This window comes from Paroedura picta, chromosome 17 (assembly GCF_049243985.1).
Source record: "Paroedura picta isolate Pp20150507F chromosome 17, Ppicta_v3.0, whole genome shotgun sequence".
Classification (NCBI taxonomy): Eukaryota; Metazoa; Chordata; class Lepidosauria; order Squamata; family Gekkonidae; genus Paroedura; species Paroedura picta.
In genome coordinates this window covers 7,906,337-7,919,594 of record NC_135385.1, presented here as the reverse complement: position 1 = coordinate 7,919,594, position 13,258 = coordinate 7,906,337, and the positions used below count along the sequence as shown (strand labels likewise).

Sequence of the window (13,258 nt, the reverse complement as noted above, 5' to 3'; positions counted from 1 at the left end):
GACATTGTTGTCCCCTCTTAAGAGAGCCTTAAGTGTCCTTAAGTCTTCGGGATGGGGTTGGATCCAAGCCACTGAGTCATCTTGGCAGGCTGCAATTCTGATGTTACTTCATCCTTTGGCGGGACATCAGCGGCTGATCGGCAGGGCTGACCCTTGGCTGACAATTCTGTCGTCCTCGGTCCGAGGTGGCGTTCTGTGCATTTGTGTGCTTCGACAAACACGCAGCCTCCAAGGGTGGGGATGCGGCTCAACAGCAGAGTAGCTCCCTGCCATGTAGAAAGTCCCAGTTCAAACCTCGCCATCACCAGTTAAAGGGTGATCTGAGATTTCACAGGATTCTGGAGAGCGGCTGCCGGCCAGAGCAGACAACAGAGTAGAGAGCTGCTGCCGATCTGAGATTCTCTGAATTATACTGAATCAGACCTTTGGCGAATCAAATTCAGGGTTGTCTTCTCAGGCTGGCACCTCTCTCCAGGGTCTGACAGAAGTCTTCCCCATCCCCTCCTGCCTGGTCCTTTCAACTGGAGATGCTGCCGGGGATTGAACTGGAGACCTTCCGCAGGCCAACCAGAGGCTCTCCCACTGAGCCACAGCCCCTCCCATATTCTGAAGTCAAAGGATTTTCCTATCGTCTGGATAGAGGTACACCTAGAGAGAAACCTAAAACGCTGGTGCCTGTCGAGGACTTCTGTCTCCCCAACCGAAAGGCAGTACAAATTTCAAAGCCAGGCCCGGTTTGCCGGGGGTTAAAGGGTGAGTCCCGGGTCTGACAACATTTCAAAGGTTTCCACTGGTGTTGTAATGCATTGCTGTTGGCGAGCGGCCATTGCTTCCCATGCCAAGCCGAGGAAAACGCCCCTCGTAAGAATCCTGCGGCCCAAGACAGAACAGATGGCAAAGCAGCGAGAGGAAACCGAGGCCCTGTTGTCATGGCAAACGGCCTCGCCGAAGGGCGAGGAGAGCTCGGCTGGGTCGGAGACACCTGGGTTAGGGGGATTGGCTGCTTCTGTCCTCTTTCGCCCGTGCACATTCTCCCCCAATCATGCTTACAAATGAAACGGAACAACCTTTCCGAGCGGGCATAAACCCTCCGATCACGGTCCTGTGAATGCCTCCCTGGGGGCTTGCGGATATCTCGGGAGACTCGGAGATGCTCGGGGAATGGGATCATTTCCTTTCCCCGGTAGTGTCATTGGCGATAACTTTGCCCGCGACTCGCTGCTGCCGAAGACGAGGAATGACGGTATCGGAGGAGTCAGGCTGTTACCTCTCCCCAAGGTGCCGCAGAGCAGCCGCTGATCGTAAATTATTTTAAACAGAAGCCTGTTCTGAAATGGCCGTGAGAATCAGCGGGATGGAAATCACGGGCTGGGTCCCTGTTCATGTTGTGGGCCCAGGACCGTGGGAGCAAACGGGCTGCCCGCGTGGTCCGGAGGGCATGCGATATTGAGCAACTTTGATGACATCTCGCCTCGACGACTTGTTCTCGAAGCTGTCGGTCTCTCCGTGGGCAGTTTCTGCGTCTGCTGACGAGGTTGCCGTTCACACTGCGGAGGTCGGCTTCAGTTAGGCATTTGGCCCTTGAAATTGATTGCCTGCATTGCCTTTCGGACTGGGTGTCTTGCGCTCCCTGGGGAAACCCTCGAAGGGTGAAGATCACTCGTCGAGGATGCAGTTTTGTGCAACCTCGGTTTGTCTCAGGGCAGAGCAGGGGAAAGTGATTTTTAACCTTTCAACCTCAACTCGCTTTCACTCATTGAAACCGGGTTTGGTTGTTAGCGGTCTGAGGGAGAAGCCAGATACCCTTTCTTTTTCAAAATTTTCAAAGCAGGGAACTTGGTTTTAAATAGCGAAACTGTGTGTGTGTGTGTGTTGTTTGGGGGGTGTTTTCAAGAATTAAATGCCTTCCCAGCACTGCCCCCAGGGGAAACTGAGGCAATATGAGTCAATAGTTTACCTTCTACAGAACGAAAGGGATATGTGATCCTCAATCTCAAAATGTATAATTGGAAAATGGGCATTCTTCCAGCTCATCCCCAATTTCACCTCCATCCTGTGGTTGCTTCCTTAATTTCAGATTGGAGCTTGGAAGCTGCTTGGGGCAGCAACTTCCTTGTATTAGTGGAATGGTAGAAACAGCCAGGTCCGCCAATAGGACCCCAACATCTGCTCTCTTCCCTCCGCTTTTTGCAATACAGACTGCAGAGATTAGTGTCCCTGCATGGCTGATCAGAGGATGGACTCTGCTGTATTCCTAGAGTGGCTGCAGAGTATGGATGCTCTAGAACGTCTGTTTCTCCTGTGGCTTCTGCTCATTGTTGAACTCTCCACTCACCTCAGGCACTGCCCCCAGATCTCCAGGAAGTTCCAAAGCTTGAGTTGGAAACTTTGGTTTGCAGGCTCTTTTCTACCTGGCCCTCTCCAAGGGGTTCCAAACTCCTAGAAAGGCCTCTCTCTCTCTCTCAACCACTGCTACCACCGAACTTTATATGGAATTGCCTGCTGAGTGGATCAGAACTCCCAGCTTCCCTTTTCAACTCTGAAACCTTGCTCCTGTCTCCCACCATGGGGATAATAGCCACTTGCCAGTTGTCAGCATCCCTCCCTTCCCTTTGCAATAGTGTGCATGAGATGGTGTAGGTCTATGTGGTACAGGGAACCACTACCAGCATTCAAAGTCATAAAGTATTTATTGAAAAGAAAATGTTTGCAGGCATACTTTTAGTACAGCACCAGACTGAGTAAGAGATTCCAAGAGAAACTGTATAAAAACACAAAACCTTCTGCCCCTGTTACGAGATGTGCCCTATAATGTGTTAAAATATAGAACAGGCTCCTTTAGCTTAAAACATTACAGCTCTCTACTGAGGTTCTACTACCTTAAAGCTTGCTCCAAGTCTCCAGCACATAATCGATGGCTGTCTGCCGCAGACCTCTGGTAAGAGTTCTGTCCCCCTTGATGGAATGTATGCAAAAGAGACATTATTCCTTGTTACGGGGACTTTTATCATTTCAGTTTCTCCACGCACTTGCCAGAGCAAACTGGGTCAAACAGGCATTTCCTGGGAATCTCCAAGAATTCCTTCCTGGAGATTATTCGTGGGGGCTGTCTAGTTTGCATGTCTTCCCTGCTTGGTTGAGAAGGAGAGCTTACTGATTGTCTCTGACCAGACCTATTAGTGTTTGTATACATGTACAACTAAAGAGCAGTTGGACTGGCTTCCCCTCGCCTTCTCAAAGGGGGAAAAATGGTTAAAATCATTGTTTCAAACCACAGGGAAAATGCATTTCTTCAGAAACTTTAATAATGCTTCTGGTTGCATCTTGTAAGAAATGGAGAGTGGGGAGGAGACACAGGAAAATCTGTTTCCTCCCCTGGGCTGATGTCCGTTCGGTCTTCCAGTGGGGCCTGCTTCGAAAAAATCAATGCCCCCCCTCTGCGAACGAAACCCTGTCCGTCTCTAAGAGCAATTTCGAGCAGCCATTTAGAGCTTACCACTTACGGGCTCCCGCAGAAAAAGGCTTCTGCCCATTATCCATCTTGCTGCTGAATCAGTGGCAGCAGCAAGGGACGTGGAATCCCCGGGGCCGAGGCATCTGCAGCCTGCCTTGGAGCTCCTTTAATGGCAGACAATTCAGCTTTTCGTTTCCCCGGAGTTCGAGTAACCAGTGAGCAGCACAAAGGCCTCCCAATTAGGGATCCCTCCAGACAGACAAGGGGCTTCTTCTGAGAAGTCGGTTTCTCGCTTTGCTTCTCGGTTCCGTTGGTGCTGATGAATTTTTGTCCCACTTTTGTCTTGACGCAATCGTTGGTGCGCTTGTGGCCCCCTCGTGCTGCCCAAGGACTGGATCTCGGTTGAGACAAAGCTCTGCCTGTTGTGGCCCCACTCTTGAAAAATAGACAAGGTTTCGGTGTCAGGCATAGGATACATTACCCGCCTGGGTGTTCTGCCTCACCTCTAGCTTTAAAACTTGGTGGCCCCTGATGTCACCACGACAGAAAATTGTTGACTGGAGGGGCATGGTGGAGATTGATAAGATTATGCCCGGAACAGACTGAGTGTACAGAGAGAACTTGGGCTTCCTTCCCCCTCTCCCCAAATGCTGAATTCATGGTCAACCAGTGAAGTTGATGGGCGATGAATTCCAGATGAGATAAATGAAGTACTTATTTATTGAACAAAGGGCTAAAATGTGACATTCACTCCCAGAGGATTTAGAGACAGCCCCGAGAGTGGTTTTCAAAGGGGATTAGCTGTATTTGTGGAAGAGAGGTCTATTGGTGGCTACTTGCCATAGTGACTGCAAGGGAATCTCAGGGTGGTGTCGTAGTCAACAGTGGCAGCTCCTAATCTGGCGAGCCGGGTTTGATCCTCTGCTTCCCCTCATGCAGCCAGCTGGGTGTCCGTAGGCTTGTCGCAGCCCTGGTAGCGCTGTTCTCACAGTATAGTTCTGTCAGAGCTCTCTCAGCCCCACATACCTCACAGGGGATCTGTTGTGAGGAGAGGAAGGTAAGGTGATTGTAAGCCACTTTGGGACTCCTTCGGATCGAGAAAAGTGGGGTGTAAGAACCATCTACTTTTCTTCTTCCGTTTTCCCTGTTGTTGGCCCTCTGAGTAGTTGAGTACTCTGTGAGACAGGATGGACCATTGGACTGATCAACCAAGGTTTTTTTTAATGTTCTGGTCACGGGAAGGCCTGGGCCTCTATGTCCTGTTCTTGCTCCTCTGGAGTAACTGGTTGGCTGCTGTGTGAGGTGGGGTCCTGTATCAGAAGGGCCACTGGTCTGATTCGGAAGGATATGTTCTTATGATAGAGCTTCCAAGTTGATTGTCCACTGGAGAGCCATTGAATAGGTGCTCTCAAGGATTTGATCTGCCCTTAGACCTGTGAGGTCAGAAGAAGAGAGAGTAGACCATTCAAAATAACCAGAGTAGACCATTCAGGTGGGTTTCAAAGGAGGCAGGAGAGGAGTGGTCCTGTTTTTGATCACATGTGATAATTGCCCGTTTGTTCATAACCACAAAGAGCTACTCGGGAAAAGGGACAGAAGTCAAGGAGGTCAGCGATTTTAGTTTTGTCGATCCAAAAGTCTACTCCTCAAAATAACAAGGACCTTTCTCCCTTGCTCTTAGCCCTGGTCCTGGCCCGGTATATCTCCACCACGCCACCCTTATTCCTCTTTGAATCAATTTCAGTACTCCCCTTTTTGTAAACCCATTGGCACAATTCCTCACCCACCCACCCCTTCCCTTCTTCCTCTGTCTCCACCACTGTTGGAGGCTCCGAACGAAAGCTTCAGGGCCATCCCTCGTCGGATTACGCCCCCGGTAATGCACCCCGTGTGACACACCATGCGCTGCTTAGGTGTGGATTAGGTCCCGTTGATTTCTGAAAGGGTCTGTTTTCCAGGCTCGGCAAAGGAGCCGGATGGGCGGCTGGCCAGGGGAAGGGAGTGAGGCTTGGAAGGTGGTGCATAGCTTGCAGAATTACTGGCAGGTCTCGGGTAACATCTGTTTAAAATAAACGTTCATTGCCATTGTTTGTGATGCAGGGAGGAGGGAAGGAGGGAGGGGGAGAGAGAGAGAGAGAGAGAGAGAGAGAGAGAGGCAACCTGTCCGGGAATTTATCATGAAAATTCCCCTCCCGCCCCTCCATCCTTGCACCTCCTCTTCTTGAGGGGAGATTTCCTCCCCTGCTTTCCCCTGGGTTCCATTAGGCCCGTATTAAAGCTTTTTACTCCACTTGGCCGCCCTTCGCTGGAGTAAAAGGAATTCTAATAAACCGCCGGGAAAGATTTGCCATTCATTCTTTCCATGGAAACCGGGAGGCTGACACAGACCAAAGGCTGCACTCGATACGGCCTAGGTCACCGCAGGAGGGGCCCACGGCAGTGCTGGGAGCGGGGTTTCCGTTGGAAAGAAAGCAGGGGGGGAAGCCGTGCCTTCTCTCGCCTCCCTGAGGGTGCCTCTTTGTGCAAATGGGGGCGGGGGGAGAACAAGGGGCTGGACCGACAGGTGAGGCACAGCAGAATGAACCGTTCTGCAGAATGCTGAGACTGGCGCGTTAGAGGGGTCCGTGACCTCATTAGGCGCGGCAAATTGTAGCCGCCTGCATGCCTGTCTTTCCCGACCATCTGGGCCTCTCTGCTTCCTGCTAGGGTTGATCCCCTTCAAGCAGGGAGTGGATCGTGCTCTGGATCCCTTCGCTTGGCTTGGTGAACCCGTAGCGTTCTCGTGGCCATCCTTTCTTAGAGAAGGGCCTCGCGGGGGCGTTCTCGGGACCGTGGATGGATTCTCTGTTTTCTTCTGCAAAAATGGTGGCGGATTTAACCTCCCCTTGTTAGAGACTATGTATCCTGCTCATGGGGGAAGGAAGGAAGGAAGGAAGGAAGGAAGGAAGGAAGGAAGGAAGGAAGGAAGGAAGGAAGGAAGGAAGGAAGGAAGGAGATTGGAAGTGGAATGAGAAGGAAGGAAGGAAGGAAGGAAGGAAGGAAGGAAGGAAGGAGATTGGAAGTGGAATGAGAAGGAAGGAAGGAAGGAAGGAAGGAAGGAAGGAAGGAAGGAGATTGGAAGTGGAATGAGAAGGAAGGAAGGAAGGAAGGAAGGAAGGAAGGAAGGAAGGAAGGAAGGAAGGAAGGAAGGAAGGAGATTGGAAGTGGAATGAGAAGGAAGGAAGGAAGGAAGGAAGGAAGGAAGGAGATTGGAAGTGGAATGAGAAGGAAGGAAGGAAGGAAGGAAGGAAGGAAGGAAGGAAGGAAGGAAGGAAGGAAGGAAGGAAGGAAGGAAGGAAGGAAGGAAGGAAGGAAGGAAGGAAGGAAGGAAGGAAGGAAGGAAACTGACCAGTCCTTGGAAGGAAGGAAGGAAGGAAGGAGATTGGAAGTGGAATGAGAAGGAAGGAAGGAAGGAAGGAAGGAAGGAAGGAAGGAAGGAAGGAAGGAAGGAAGGAAGGAAGGAAGGAAGGAAGGAAGGACAAGATGGCTAACATACGAACTTTAGAATGAAAATTCGGTCCTCCGAAACTCTTTGGTTAAAAATGAAAAGTTCGAGCAAAACAGAAACGAGTAAAGTTTGGCATGATGCAAACCTCTGCTGGGAAGGAGAAGGTCTGTAGATGGGGTGCCCCCAAAACAAGGGGGGCAGCTAGAGAAGGCAGAGATGGTGATTGTGGGGGGCAGGAACGTATGGGAGAAGGCAGTCCTTCAAGTATTGGGTAGCCAATTGTTTAGGATTTTAACAGGCCATTTGTGAGAACCATTTCCTGAGCACAAGCCCCACTGAGTCGATTACAACTGGATTCAGAGTCTACCTGTTTGAGTCTGCGCCGGTAACTACCAGCCCCTTGATGCGAACTGGCTGCCTGTGGGAGTTATTTTCAGAGCGGAGTTATTTTCAGATTGGCCCCGTCTCTGCAGCTAGCCCCAGGCTGTGTCCTGAGGCAGCATCCAAACCGTTTTCGAGGAGGGCAGCCCCGCATGATGTGAATTGCCGCGATCCGATTCGGGATGTGACCGGAGCGCATGGCGCGGTGGCCAAATGGTGACTGCCGAGGCAAGATTGCAGCTGGCGCATCAGCCCAATCTGGACAGAGGTGCTTAAGCGTCACAGAGGAGACGCAAACCTCAGTCTGTGTCTAAAAATACCCTCCAATACAAATGTTCTCCTTTAAAGGGAGGGCAGCTCTATCCAGAATGGACCGGGTCTGTATTCCTCTGCCAGTGTTGACCCACGGCACTTACGTCACGCCTGGCGGGAGCTTCAGTTTGGTGGCCTTCATGGGCTCCATTCTCACTTCCGAGCAGCAATCCTGGCATATCTCCTCCCTCACCTGGCTCAGGTGAAGAGGAGAAATTTTCATTTGTTCGTTCGTTCGTTTATTCGTTCGTTCATTCATTCATTCATTCATTCATTCGTTCGTTCATTCGTTCCTTCATTCATTCATTCAGTTTGTTAACTGGCTCTCTCTGCATCCTGTCTTGGTGATGTTGACCTGCCCCCCCATGGCCAATGATGGACTTGGAGGGGGGTACAAAGGGGTGGGGCCCCAGATGGGCATGTCCACAACTATACTTCCCCACCGTATTCTGCATGATGGCGCCATTTCTGGGATTTCTCGAAGCCTGACGAATGTATCTGGGTTTTTCCAGTGGTAAAAAAGTTGAGAAAGGCTGGGCTAGGACCTGACCCGGATTCGAATCCCCACTCTGCCATGAAAGCTCGTGGTGCGATCTCGGAGCGGGTTCACCCTCTCGGCCTGGCCTACCTCACAGGGGGGGATAAAATGGAGATAGAGCGAATGACCTTATAAATTGCTTTGGAGTCTACAGTGGAGAGTCAAACGGAGTATAAAGATCTAAATTACAATAAATTTGGGCTGGAGTGTCCAATGGCCGTGGCACGAAGGGCAGAATTAGAAGGTGGCCGCGAAAGGTCAATGGGAGAGAAGCCGCCATAGGTTTGTGGATCTTGTAGTTCTTAATCCCTGTCCTTACCTCCAAAACACCCGCAAAGGCCTTCAGCCATATTGTATTTAATAAGCCGTGCTCCGTAGTATTGGGAGGTGGAGAGAAAGCAGGCGAGGAATAAAACAGGTGGTTTGAGCCTGCTGAGAGAGGTGCTGTCCCAAGCAAACCCAAATGGCAATTAAAAAAAGAACAACCACCATTAAAAGGGAAAACTATATTTGCTCCTCTTGTGTTTGATCGTTAACATGGCTGCAGCATGGCCGTTGTTATGAGTAGCGAGGTAGGAAAAGGTGCTTGTCGACGTCCAAAGCTCATAGGGGAGGGAGGGATAAGCCCAGCTCTGGCGTCTTGGTTAAGAATAGTGGCCTCTAATCTGGATAACTGGGTTTGATCCTTCACTCTTGGGGGCAGGAGGGATAAGCATGGCTTTGTGTTTTGGTTAAGAGCTGCGGGGTCTAATCTGGAGAGCCGAGTTTGATTCCCCACTCCTCCTGCACATGCAGCCATCTGGGTGACCTTGGGCTAGTCACAACCATGTTAGATCTGTTCTCACAGAGCAGTTCACTTAGAGCTTTCTCAGCCTCACCTGCCCCTCGGGGTATCTGTTGTGGGGAGAGGAAGGGAAGGTAATTGTAAGCTACTTTAAGACTCCCTTAAGTAGTGAAAAGTGGGGCAAAAAATCCCAACTTTTCTTCTCCTTCCAAGAAGCATTGTGATGCATTTACTTAGACATAATAGCAGGACTTTGCATTTGAAGACTGTGACTGAGATTCCCTTCCCTTCCCCAAAGGGCTTCCTTGGTCCCCCAATTCCAGACGGGTCCCATTGTTTGTTTCTTCCATCCGCCGTTGTCGATCATAGCTTCTCTGCTCAATACAGCGGGTGCCATTTCAGTCCAAACTTTTCCATCGCCTTCCACAACCTTCTGGGGCGTTCCAAAGTGTCACTTGTGACCCCTCAGGAGGACTGTGGTTGTGAAGTGATCGTCACAGCAGCGGGCCAGTGAGGCACTCAATGTTGATGGTCAAGATCTGTGGATCTTCCAAAATGGGAGCTTGGGCCCCACAGCCTTCACCCAGCCCCAGTCCCAATTGCGTTAGTGTTCTAATTCTTTGAACTGCAAGTTGTTTGGGGCAGGAGCCTACCGGTTTCCATTACTCTGTGAACTCCCATACGATAACAGTAGGGTGCTTAATAAAATCAGAATCCAGCAACACCTTTAAGACCAACAAAGATTTATTCAAGGTGTGAGCTTTCGAGTGCATGTTTTTGTTTTATTTGTTGAACCTGGAAACCAGGGTTGAAAGGGGAAGGGGGGGAGACATCTGTATATCATTAGCTCATCTATGTAAGGAGGCATCGTATCCAGGTTCCCCTACACCAGTGGTCCTCAACCTTCCTAATGCTGCGACCCTTTAATACAGTTTCTCATGTGGTGGTGACCCCCAACCATAAAATTATGCAAGGGTTCTTTCACATAAATTAACCCAAAACTGACCAATGACATGAAGATCCATAGTTCATGATGGTATATAAATTGTTTTTTTTCTGGGGTTTCTTAGTTCAGTTCTGCCTCTTGTCCCACCATGCCGATATCACTGTTTTCTGCTGCTCCAGACAGAGGAACGCTCTATGGCGCTCTACCCCGCAAGTTTGTTGTGTGGATGGTGCCCCCCCCCGTCCAAGCTGCTTGCCCTGCTGCGACCCCTGTAAAAGGGTTGTTCGACCCCCAACGGGGTCTTGACCCCCAGGTTGAGAACCACTGCCCTACACCTTTGAATTGCCTTCCCTATTCGAGAGTCTTTGGGATTCTGGAAATGTCAGTGACCCCCTTGCCCCAATGGGGTTGTAAACACACATTGGTGGTGCTGGGGAAGCATTCTGCCTCTCTTTCGTTTATTTTAAACCTGCAAAACCAGCTTCATTTTCCTACCTGTTCTCACCTGCCACTGATCACTCTGTTCCCAAGGCCAGGTTGTTAAGGTCCGCTGGTTACCAGACACCTGGGATTCTGCCCTCTGGAGAAATCCCTTCGTTATTCTGAGAAATGCCTCCCTGCACCTTCTAACCATTCCCCGCTTCTGTCCCCCCTATGGACTCACGTTCAACCGAACTGCCTACCCTTGCCTCTCCTTTGCCAGCACGCCCTGCCCGTACCATCCCCCCCAGCAGAGCTGTGGCACCCCCCCCCCTCCGCGCCCATATTCCTGCTGTCACTCACCACTTTGGCTGCAGCTGGCTCCGTGCAGCACTGAGAAGCTCCAGGTGTGCCGTGCTTCCCGCCCCCCCTGCACCCTCCTGGACTGCTTCCCTTCTCCTTTCCCCCTTCCTGTTCCTCCCCGCCCCCCTGCGCCAAGCCACCTATCTGATCCTGACCCCCTTTCTGCACCTTTTCACCGCGGCGCTCTCTCTTGACCGGGGAGGATTGGCAATTGCCCTCCCTACCCTCCCACATCCCCTCTGAGTGGTTCTTTCTTTCACAAGGAGTGGGGGGGGGGCGATACGACCTCCTCCTTTCTCCGCCTCTTCCTTTCTCCATGTTATTATTTTTCTTCCCCTCTGGAGGACTTTGTGTTTTGATCGAGCCGGGTTCCAACCCTCCCCCTTCCCCAAAAAGCCTCTGCAGCTTTCCTTGACCCTGCGTGACGGGCGTGTGCGTGTTTTGCGGGCTGCCCCTCGCTCTGATTGCTATTCCTGGCACAAACACACACAGAGAGCGCAGATCAGAGAAGCAAAGCTGCCAGGGACTCTACACAAAAAGAGAGAGAGAGAGAGAGAGAGAGAGAGAGAGAGAGACCGTCGCCTCCAGTCCCTTAGTCTCTGTGGATATGCTGATGTCTTTATAGTTCCACCGAGGAAACCTAAACCACTCCTTTTCCCCTTCACCCTGAGCTCCAGCACTTTTTCCTCTCCCCGTCTGCCTTTCGGAGCCTGCAGCCAACCGACACCCCCCTCCACACACACACACACACGCACACTCACACTGTGCTTTCCCTGCACACAAATGATCAGTTCTCCGCCTCCTCCGCTGGCATTAAATTTTCAAACTGGATGCTACAGGGCCGTTCCTAATTACCGCCTATCCTCTAGCGGTCCATGAGTAATGACTACTGAAAAAGCTCAAAAGGATTGCTGAGAAAAGAAAAGGGGGGGGGGGAGAGAGAAGAAGAAGAAGAGAGAAAGGAATTGTGCATTTTTTTTTCACCTTTTTTCCGCTCCCCCCCTTCCTTAAGGATCTAATCGGCGGCCACCGTGTTCTGGAAGAACAGAAGGGAAAAGAGGGGAGAGCGCGAGAGAGGGTCGGAAGAGAAGAGGAGGAAAAATAACGTGCAGGTATTGTGCAAACCCCCCACCCCCACCCCCGAGATCCCTTTGGTTCTTCGTTGGTGGGGCTACACAATGGTCATTCATTCATTCATCCACCCATTCATTCACCAGCTTTCTCGTCTTTCCCCTCCACCCCTGTTTTGTTTGTTCTCCTTCGGTCATTTTTTTTGGGGGGGATGGGTGAGAACATTGACGTTGGGCTTTGGTGGAGTTGGGAAGTGTGGTTGTGTAGGGGTCGGGTTGCTCACCCCGTCAAAACGGGTTCGTGGAAAGGGCGATGGGAGTTCTTGCAAATTTTCGCGCAAGCCACCGAACCGGAAAGGAACGGTTCGGTCGTGTCCTTTGAACAAAGGTGGACGGCGTCAAGCCGGGTTAGGAACAGAACCGAAGTTTGCTTGGGGTCCTTTCGAACGGCTTGTTATACCCCCAATCCCCCCTCAGCCCCTTTTCATTGACATCTGTGAAGTTCAATGAATGCCTGATCCTCGGTTGGCGGGGTCCACGGTGCGGGCGAAGCCTGCTGGCGAGTGCTTATTTCCGCATGCTCGTCGGAAGGGTCTTCTCCGTGAAAAGTTGCCGGATGGCTGCCAACAGAGAGACTCAGTATTCCCATTCTCTGTTGTCGTTGCGTCTGTGTGCGGTGTCGATGTCCTCTTGTCCACCCCCCGCCCCTGCTCGGGTCGTGTGGCGCATCTTTATCCAGAGCACCAATCTTGAGATGGCTGATCGTGGCTTGCATTCGCACTGGACAGCTGGTGGTGCATTTGGAAACCCCCGGGGGAGACTTCAAAGAGGTCGGGTTGGGATTCTCCCCGTCCCCTCCCTGGCAATTTTATCCCCCTCCTCTCTGGCACAAGCCACCTCGTCAGTTTTTTTTGGGGGGGGAAATAAATAAATTGGCTCTCGGGGACCCTTTTGTAGACCTTCAGCGGGTGAAGGTGATCTTCTAGCTGAGGAATTAATTGCAAATGCGTCGAGTATCTTTGCGGAAAAGGGTACTTCTAAGACGGACAAGGGGGTTTAAATAGTCGTGGTCAGCGGGGTCCTGTGACTGGGAAGGAACTAGGCACTTGCCTGGTATCCAGGAAGGGTCACGCTCCTCAAAAGGCATTTGCTCCAGAGCAATCCTGTTAGGAGCAGCAGAGAGGCTCCGGAGCAAAATGGGTTGTCCGTCGTTGCCGGGAACGTTGGCGTGCGTGGGTGTCCAAGCATGGGCGAACGCTTCGGTGCTCACTGAATCCATGATGCAGATGTTTAATAAATAAAAAGCAGATGTTTGCAACACAGGAGGCGGCCAGGAAAGGAACAGCAAACTGCACAGTTGTTGCATGCAGGAGATGTCAGGCAGAACGTAAGGACATACAGGTTCTCGACGATATGTGGCATTTTTTTTTCTTATTGAGGAGAGAGAGGAGAGAGAATGCACCAGAAAGGGCAGTGTGGTGTAGTGGGTAGATCAGAAGAGCC

At 51.2% G+C, this 13,258-nt stretch overlaps 1 protein-coding gene across 2 annotated transcripts in view; it reads left to right on the top strand.

Annotated features, from left to right (window-relative positions):
• RAI1 (retinoic acid induced 1) overlaps window positions 1-13,258 on the top strand; it is a 124,387-nt gene that overhangs the window by 26,226 nt on the left and 84,903 nt on the right. Inside the window, exon 2 of one of the 2 annotated variants that reach the window (XM_077317228.1) lies at window positions 11,698-11,797. The exons of the other annotated variant lie outside the window; for it this stretch is intronic. The gene's annotated coding sequence lies outside the window, so the exon portion shown is untranslated. The remainder of the gene's footprint in view (window positions 1-11,697; window positions 11,798-13,258) is intronic. 2 annotated transcript variants of the gene reach the window in all.